The sequence below is a fragment of the Octodon degus genome, unplaced genomic scaffold (assembly GCF_000260255.1).
Source record: "Octodon degus isolate 3935 unplaced genomic scaffold, OctDeg1.0 scaffold00025, whole genome shotgun sequence".
Lineage (NCBI taxonomy): Eukaryota > Metazoa > Chordata > Mammalia > Rodentia > Octodontidae > Octodon > Octodon degus.
Window position 1 is genome coordinate 17,575,980 of NW_004524601.1, and position 8,758 is coordinate 17,584,737.

The following is an 8,758-nucleotide window of genomic DNA, read 5'->3' on the forward strand; positions in this document are numbered from 1 at the left end:
ATATTATTTTTTGGTGGAACTAAGGATTGAACTCAGGGCTTTGCACTTGCCAGGGAAGCCCTTATTCCACCGAGCCATCTGTCCGGCAAGGGCAGCTAGGCATGAATTTTTTCTGTGAGGGGAAGCCTTTTGTCTTGCTTTGTGAATCTTGACACTAACAATAGAACCCAACATTTTAAATTGTTTGTTTTAAAGGAAATCAGAAGAGAATACACTCGGGTCAATCTTAAAATCTGGAATGTCCTCAAAGACAGTTACAGTGGGCAACCGATTTCCAAGAAACATGTTCTCCACGTACTTCTGTTTCGATTGATTTTTTTTTTTAAGTCACCTACTGAACGTTTTTGTTTAAAACCAATGTTTCAGTAAGAAATTTAAAGTGCCAGCTTTAATTCTACTTAGCTGGGCAGCAGTCATCCATCTTTGCAGAGTCTAAAACCACAGAAGTCCTCTTTCACCGGCCTCTGCTTCCCTTCCCTGTCATACATAGATGATAAAACTTACAAATCAAAGATTGTGCCTTATACTAACATCAGTTCAACAAATAGCTTTTAGAAAATACCTTGTGATACAGTGGGGACAGAATGGTGAAGTAGAAAAGAAAAGCTAGCTAACTATAAACATAGCTTAGTTAGACACATTCCTTGCCCAGCCCAGAGTTCTTTGAAGGGAGATACTTCCAGTGGGGGTTCCTTCCGTGACTACACTCCCATCCCAATATGTGTGGCTGTCCCTGGCAGACATAGTAAGGTTTCCTATTGTCCCCAAGTTATGGGGACAGAGAGATAAGCAGGGAAAATTCAAGGACAAAGAAAGGAGCAAATGCATAAGAAGAGCAAGAAGGTAAAGATAGGAAAACGCATTTAACTTGAATTCATTTTACTAGCTTTCTGTTTCTTGCAAATACACCCTATACAGAGACAGTCTTCAGTAAGTAGTTGTTGAATGAATGAACACATGGGGTGTTGTATCCTAAGTGCTTGGTGTATACATAAACCAGGGTTAGCCCTTAATGCCACAGAGCTCAGAATGAAGACTACCATAACACTAGTGTCAACACCCGTCATATGAAGCAGGAAGCAGACCGTAAGACAAATAATGACTACAATGGTTGTGTCAAGCTGAACAGGCCCAGGTAAAAGTTTCAGTGTCACTCATGGCCAGTGGCTAGGGGCATGAATTAGAGAATTCGTATAATGTCATTAGCAAACAAATTGCGCTTACCTGAAAGTCCCTTTTGGCATGGCTGCCCTCCTGCCTGCCTTTCCTCCTTCCCTGCCTTCTTTCCTTCTTGAAATATGGCTACAATATTACACAAATGTGCGTATTCTAACTTGGTACAAGGTGTACAACAATGGAATAAATGGAAACTATAAATGTTGCTGCACTGTTCACTAACTAAAGAGTAATAAATAATTTTGTCAAGTGGTGCCCCATCACAGTCAAATTCCATCTTTATCATAGCTAAGTAGCGAAGCATTCGGACTTCTGAACTTTACAGACTAGAAACAAAGCATATTATCACAATGGATCATTCAGTCAGTTGTACCTTTCCTAATTCATATTTTCTTTTTACTAAGAAAAAATGCCCTTTTTGAGTATGATTTTTACAGGTCAGTGGGAAAGTGTAGTGCACAACAGGCTTATTATAATGTGCTAAAAGATGGCACTCGTATCGCATTCACATGGAGAGAGCTCTGGGGAAGCTTCTTTGATCTTTGCTGGCTTTCTCACTAACGGGATTTAGAAACCTTTTTGGCAGGAGGAAAACAGAACTCTGGTGCCTCTTTTATAGTTGGTCGATCTTTAGCCGTGGATAAGAAAGTCTTTGTTGAAGCAAATTTATTAGTACATAATGGGCAAGATGCTGCCGAGGCAAAGGCGTATTTTTCTCATGTAAAAGGACTCCCTGAATTTTTGCTGCCATCCAAAGACATTTCAAAGGGACCCTCTATTTTCTTTTCCAGCCTGCCATATGATGAGAAATACGACTGTGACCTTCTGAACTTCAGCAGTTTTTAAGTAAAAAGAATCTTTTAATGATGTAATGGATATCATATCTACTCAGTTGGACACAGGCTTTCAAAGGCTAGATCTACGTGCTGATTTGTGTGCATTTCCTACTTTACCTAGAAGAATTCAAGGACATGAAGTGTCTATTGTGAAACATGAATGAATAATGCAAAAGTCATTCTCAAGTGACCCGAGAGGGAAGGTATCAGGGCAGCTCCCGCTTTCTAATAAAATCACACAGCAGATGGCCAAAGCATAAACATCTTGAATTTGTTGAGACAATTATAACGAAGTAGGTTAAGACAAGATTCTTCTCAAATCTGGTTTGTTTTTTCAATAATCCTCATCAACTGCAGTGTCTTTTCCAAGCATAAAAGGAGGTGCTGTCCTGCTCAATAGTCACGTAGCTGGAGGGAACAGAAACCTCATTCATGACTCTGTGAGCCCCTAGTCACAAGGGTGGCTATTCGAAGGTGAGTAAAAAAGTTTAAGAGTTTGGGGCCAGGGAGATTGCTCAGTAGAATAAGCACTTGCCTGGCAAGTGCAAGGGCCTGAGTTCAATCCCCGGTTCTGCCCAAAAAAAAAAAAAAAAAATTAGTTTGATGTATTAGAAAACCAACGTATATTTTGATGGATTGAGAGTTTATGTCAATTTTTTTCATACAATCTTTTATAGCAGTAGATAAAATGTATTAATCATATGTTAGTGCAATCATAACTCCTTACCATTTTGCTGGTATTCATATACTGTAGATTGTACTGTGGATGAACCACTACCTATCTACTTCTCCACTGGTAGGACTTTGGGGGCCACTTTCCAGACTTCCTTGTACTTTCTGTGGGGTGTGCGTCTCGTTCAGCTCTGTGCACCTACTTCCAAGTGAATTGAGTTGCAGGTGAGGGACACAATAAGATAAGGGCACAATCCTCGCTGGCCACAGACAGGTGTAGTGTAACACTCGTTTCGAGGGCAGGAAAGGAGCTGCCCACAGGAGGTACCGTCGTCTAGCATGGCAAGCTGTGCTGTCCAATGTTCTCAGGGGTGGGGTGGCAGTTCTCTCTGGACAATTTAGATAGCTTGATGGGACTGCCTCTCATGGCTCAGTGTCCAGGTCTGGGTTTCCCTGCCTTTGTGGCTATTTATTCAATGACACGTTGGTGAATATCATGTCGTAAAATTTCACATTTTACTTAAATTTTTTGTTTTTTATTTTAATTTTTTTAAATGTCTTTTTCTTACAGCCTTGAGGGCTGTGACAAACATGGAATAGACAAAGACTCTTTACTCGGTGGTAAAGCACAGGACTCTGTGCTGTCCTCCTCTTGACCTGTATTACAAGTTTCCCTTCTGCAGTGTGTTCAGGGACAGAGGCAAGTGCTTGTTATGGTGGAGCCATCAGGAAGAGGCTGCATGGTTAGTAAGTGGCAAGGGAATCCTTGGCACTGCAAATGACAGCCCCCATGTCTCACACATGCTCACTAAGACCTCCAGGCCTTGGAAAATGTTCTCTTCCCATCCCATAAGACAGTTTGGATTCACCTGTGGACACAGACACTTGCAAATCTTTCCAGCTTTCTCAGTCAAAAACTAGCTTGAGTGTTCTGCTCTGAGTCTCTGCTCCTCCTCTGGAGCTACAGACCTGTACCAACCACCCTAACCAGTACTAGGATGGCTGCTCAGGCCCCTGAAAGAGTAGAGGGAGAGCTCACCTGTCCTCCAGGGGACTCTTAGCTGAGCATAGCGTTGGGAAGGCCAGCGATGTCCCAGGGCAGATTTCCTTAGACGCTCCAAGTTTGTCTCCAGGGCACCTGTAGGGCACCAGGGTCGTTGGGTGTGAGCTTGCTAAAGAACCAGCTGCCACTCCTTCACAGAAGCACCATTCTCCCCAGCTCTAAGGCCCAGCAGTTGGACTCCTTAGAATGAAGTTTTCTACTTTGGCCCAGCCACACTTTGAATATGCTTCGAACCCACCAGAGCTTGAGTTGTGTCTTGGTCTCCAGTGGAGTACTGTTGGGTCTGCCAGTAGGGAGAAATGTCTTTGCAGGGTGAGTCCTTCCTCCACATAACTGGATTGCATATTGCCAGAGCTGGTTGTCAGGAAGCCAGCCTGGCTGCTCGCCCAGGTCTTTCTTGCCAGCTCTGCCACATGTACCATTTTGCTGCTGTCATATGCGATGTTGCCAAGAGATGCCACTGGCCACGAGGCCCTCACCAGGAACCAAGCAGTTGCTGGAGCCGTGCTGTTGGACCTCCAGGAACGTGAACTAAGTGAACTTTTTCTTTATAAAATCCCCCAGCTTTGGGTATTTTGTTATGGCTATACAAATGTACCAGAACAGGACCCTACCATTTTCTTTAGTTTTGGCATTGACTGAATACACACTCTCCACTTCCTGCAGACGTGGTTACATATGACTGAACACTGGCTGCATCAGGATCTCGGATGACTTGGCTCTGATTATTTGGCTCTTGTTGGTATATAAACTGTTGCTGAAATAGACCCCAGAGAAGGTTCTTCTTAGGAACATTCAAGGAGCTCATTGTATACCTTGGCTTATGTTGAAATTCCTGCTCTGTTCTGAGTACCACAAATCAAATTCAAACTGAATTTGCCCCATGTACCATTTTGCTGCTCTCAAAAGCATAGAGAAACTTCCTATTCCTATTCAAATAATTCATATTTTGGTGCTCTTAATTGTATTGTTAAGGAAACCTCAGCTTTAAAAGTGTTTGCCTGAGCAAATATAACAGCATTCAAGGACAGGTGGTAAACCCGTGTCCATCAACAGATAAATGGAGAGGCAAAATGTAGTGTACACATATAATGGAATATTACTTGGCCTTGAAAGAAGTTTTGACATGTGACAATATGGATGAACGTTGAAGATACCATGCTAAGTGAAATAAACCAGTCACAAAAGGATGCATTGTATTATTGCTCTTCTGTGATAACATTCATTAAGACAGCAGAATGCTGATTTCCAGGGTCTGTCAGGAGGAAGAGAGAGAGAAAGTGTTGGATGGAGACAGGATTTTAGTTGAAAAGGCTCTGGAAATGGGCCACAGTTATGGTTATGGTTATAGTTACACAGCAATGGGAATGTACTTAGTACACTTAAAAATGTTTAAAATGGTAAATTTTATATTATGTGTATATTGACCTAATAAAGACAATAAAAAAGACTCTGCAAAAGTGGGCACTGCTGTTTGTCCTGTACGTGCCTTCCAGGGATTTCCCTAGGGGTGTGTGTGTGTGTGTGTGTGTGTGTGTGTGTGTACATAAAAACATGAATATGCCTGTGCATATTAAAATCTTCTCTAAGTAGCTTTGCTTATTTTATCTCAGACCCATTTCTACATCAAAACATTGATCTCCATTCTTTGGTGGTGTAAAAATATACCATTAACTTTTTTTTTAAAGCTTTTTAAAAAAAATTTTTATTTATTTATGGGGGGGCCAGCTCAGCCCACCAGGGGGTGGGGCTGGCTGGCATGTGGTGCTGGGGGATTGAACCGTGGTCCCTGTGCTTTGCTAAGCTTTTTCTAAGTAAGTGCTTTAGACCACTGAGCCATCTCACCAGCCCTACCATTAACTTGAAGTACTTTAAATTTTTTGTTAATTTTTTTGCTGAATGTTCTAATATTTTTTAAGTTGAACAGCGCAGGAACGAATTTGGGTACATCTTTGGGTATTGAAATAAAAATAATATGTGTGCTTAACAGTTCTAGAAATTGGTCATTAAGAACAAGTGCATGTGTTTTAATAATACGCAGTTGCTGTCCCATTTCCTCCCAGCATGCCTGCAGCAGTCGGCATTCCACATCAGCGTGCACTTTCCAGCAGCAGATAAAGTTGTTAACCTTCATCTACTTAGTGGATGCCAGACATAGGCCGAATGAGCCAAACATTTTACGAATATGCCTTTTGATTTGTTAGGTTTTTATATAAGCAAAATTAGTTTCATCTATTTGACAAATGTTTTCTAAATTTAAAATTTGCCTCTATTTTTTTTAGCTTACGGAACTTTTGGAAGTTATGTGGACAGAGCATTCCTGTTTTTATTTTTGTTTTGTTTTGTTTTGTTTTTTGAGTGGTACTGGGGATTGAACTCAGGACCTTGCACTTGCCAGGCAAGTGTGCTTATTCTACTGAGCTATCTCCCAGCTCTGTGTGTGTGTGTGTGTGTGTGTGTGTGTGTGTGTGTGTGTGTGTGTGTGTGTGTATTAGGGAAGGGTCCTCAGAGTGTTCAGGGTCTCACTAGTAGATCGGACTCATAATGTTCCGCCTGTTTATAACCTCCCAAGAGCAGCATTCTTATTTTTAAGATTAGAATACTTCATGTCATTTCTAGAACTTTTGCAGTTTTATCTTTTGCTTTTAAATCACTTGGAGTTATTTGGGTGGAAGGAGTGGAGGTAGCTGTTGGCTCTGGGGGACCGTGTAACTGTGTCTGTTCATCGAGTCACCGGTGCATTGAAAGCAGGGACGGGATGGTCCCAGCAGTCTTTTTTTTTTTTTTTTCCCAGCAGTCTTCTTGCCCAGGGATATAGCTGGTGAGTGGTATAGCCGAGCCCCAAGGTGGAAATGTGTGGCAGCTTAGGAACAGCTCATGTGCTCACTGATTTTATGACCAGAGGGAACCTGTGCCTTTATACTCTTTGTTCCTTCCTTCATTTTGCCCGAGAGCTGGCCCTACACAGGTCCCGTGAACAGGAGAAACAACTTGCACAGCCTGTCAGAGCTCCTGGCTCACAGCCCAGGAGAAGGCTTTTCTTCTCCAAAAATGTGTTTTTCTTCCACTTTCTTGGGGTACCCCAAAGGGTAATGCAAGACATTCCTGACAGTGCTGCTGGACAGTGGCCCTGAGGGCCATGTGCCTCATTGGGTGGCATAAGGCTGACTTTTCACGCTGAAAGTGACAGGTGTAGTTACCAAGAGCTCAGCCTGGTATATGCAACCTGGAGTGAAACCAGGGCTTATCACCTCGGTTGCTGGGCTCTGGACCTTTGTTCCAGCAGCTCTGCGACATAGGTTCTATATTTACATATGTGTCTACTTTATTCTGGTCAAATAGTTCATATTGTTCATTAGATGTCAGACATTGTTATTGGTCATCACATTTTCAAAGGAAATGGGAAAAGATTAAAAATTAAAATTGTATATAATGTGTGTAAAATATTTTTACTGCATATTTCCAGTAGGCTGTATTTCTTCTTGAAAGCTTTTGTTCAATGTCTATCTTTTCCTTTTTTTTTTTTTTCTTTGCGTTTTAGGGAAGAGTCTACAGGGCATTCAGGGTATTCAGGGTCTCACTACTAGATTGGACTCATAGTGATCCGCCTGTTTATAACCTCCCAAGAGCTTACAGGCACACGCCACCATGCTCAGTCTCAATTGCCATCTCAGCACTGCCTGGGAGAGGGGCTGGCACGGCAGGCCTGGGGATCGAACCCCTTGTCTAATCCACTGAGCTATTTAGCCAGCCCTTTATCTTTTCTTCTTGAAATCTTTCTCCATGAATAATTCCCAACTAATGAAGGCAAGAATCTATTATGCTATCATCCACCAATGTGAAAACATTTAAAAACTTGTTTCTTTCCCTGGAGCCTTCTTCTCTTTTTCTGCAAGCTTGCAAGTTTAAGAAACAAAGTGCTCTGAAAGTTTGAGGAGCTCCATGGTGGGCTGTGGGAGATATGGATCCCCCAAACATTAAAGTCCTGCCTGGTACAGACAGAAACAACAGCCAGCCAAGCCTTCCTTTACCAAAAGGGCCCAGGCTGCCTCCAGGACGGTAAGCGTCACACTGAGGCTGGTTCTGCTCAGTAGGTGGCCTGTACCTAAGTTACTAGGAAGAGGAGAAGAAAGGATGAGATAGTAGAGCTGGGAAAATGCACTCATGTGGTGACAGAGCCTTTAATGAATGTAGACTGTGGCTCCCTTGCCCTTCTGCAGTGGCAAGGGTTAGAAACACTCATTGGTGATTTGGGGGTGGGAAATGAGAGTGACTCCCCCTCACAGCTTCGTCTTCCCCCGCCCAGTGGGGTTTCTCTTTGAAATAAGAGTTGTGTGTGTGGAATGGATTCAGGAGCAAGACTCGGGAGCCAGGAAGAAAAGCAACCGGTTTATTTCCCATCCAGAGTAACCAAATACAGCTGTAACTTTAGAGTGAGGTGCTTGGGAAGATGATTTTATTATTTATTGTTTATTATTTTTAAGAAGCAAGCATACATGGCTAAGGCAACAACCTTCCATCTAGTCTAGGACATTTAGCTTTGATACGATTGTCTAATATATAATGTAAAAATTTAACAAGTTGATTGCTTTCTTAAGAATGCCCACAGTTATTTTTTTAAAGGGACAAAATGATTAAATACCAACACAGAAATAAAACATAGAAATTCCAAACATGCAGAGGGAACAATACAAGTCAAAAATCAGGAATATATCTATCTCCCATGCAGAGAAACCTATTCTTATTTCTGTCTAACTAGCTAAATTTAATTCAAGCAATTAATAAAGGTGGCTGACATTCTCCTGTGTTTTGTCTACCTGTGGGATTTGACTTATTACAAGACTAGAAAAAACAGGAAATTACAATAAAAGCCACTTTTATTACTGTAAGTGAGTATGTTTCACGGTGTTTACAGCAGTCAGGTAATTTTGTAAAGTAATTTGTGAAAGCAAGTAAATTTCAAGTAGTGTATTCCTAAGTAGCCTCTGCTCACTAATAACCTGTTTTATAT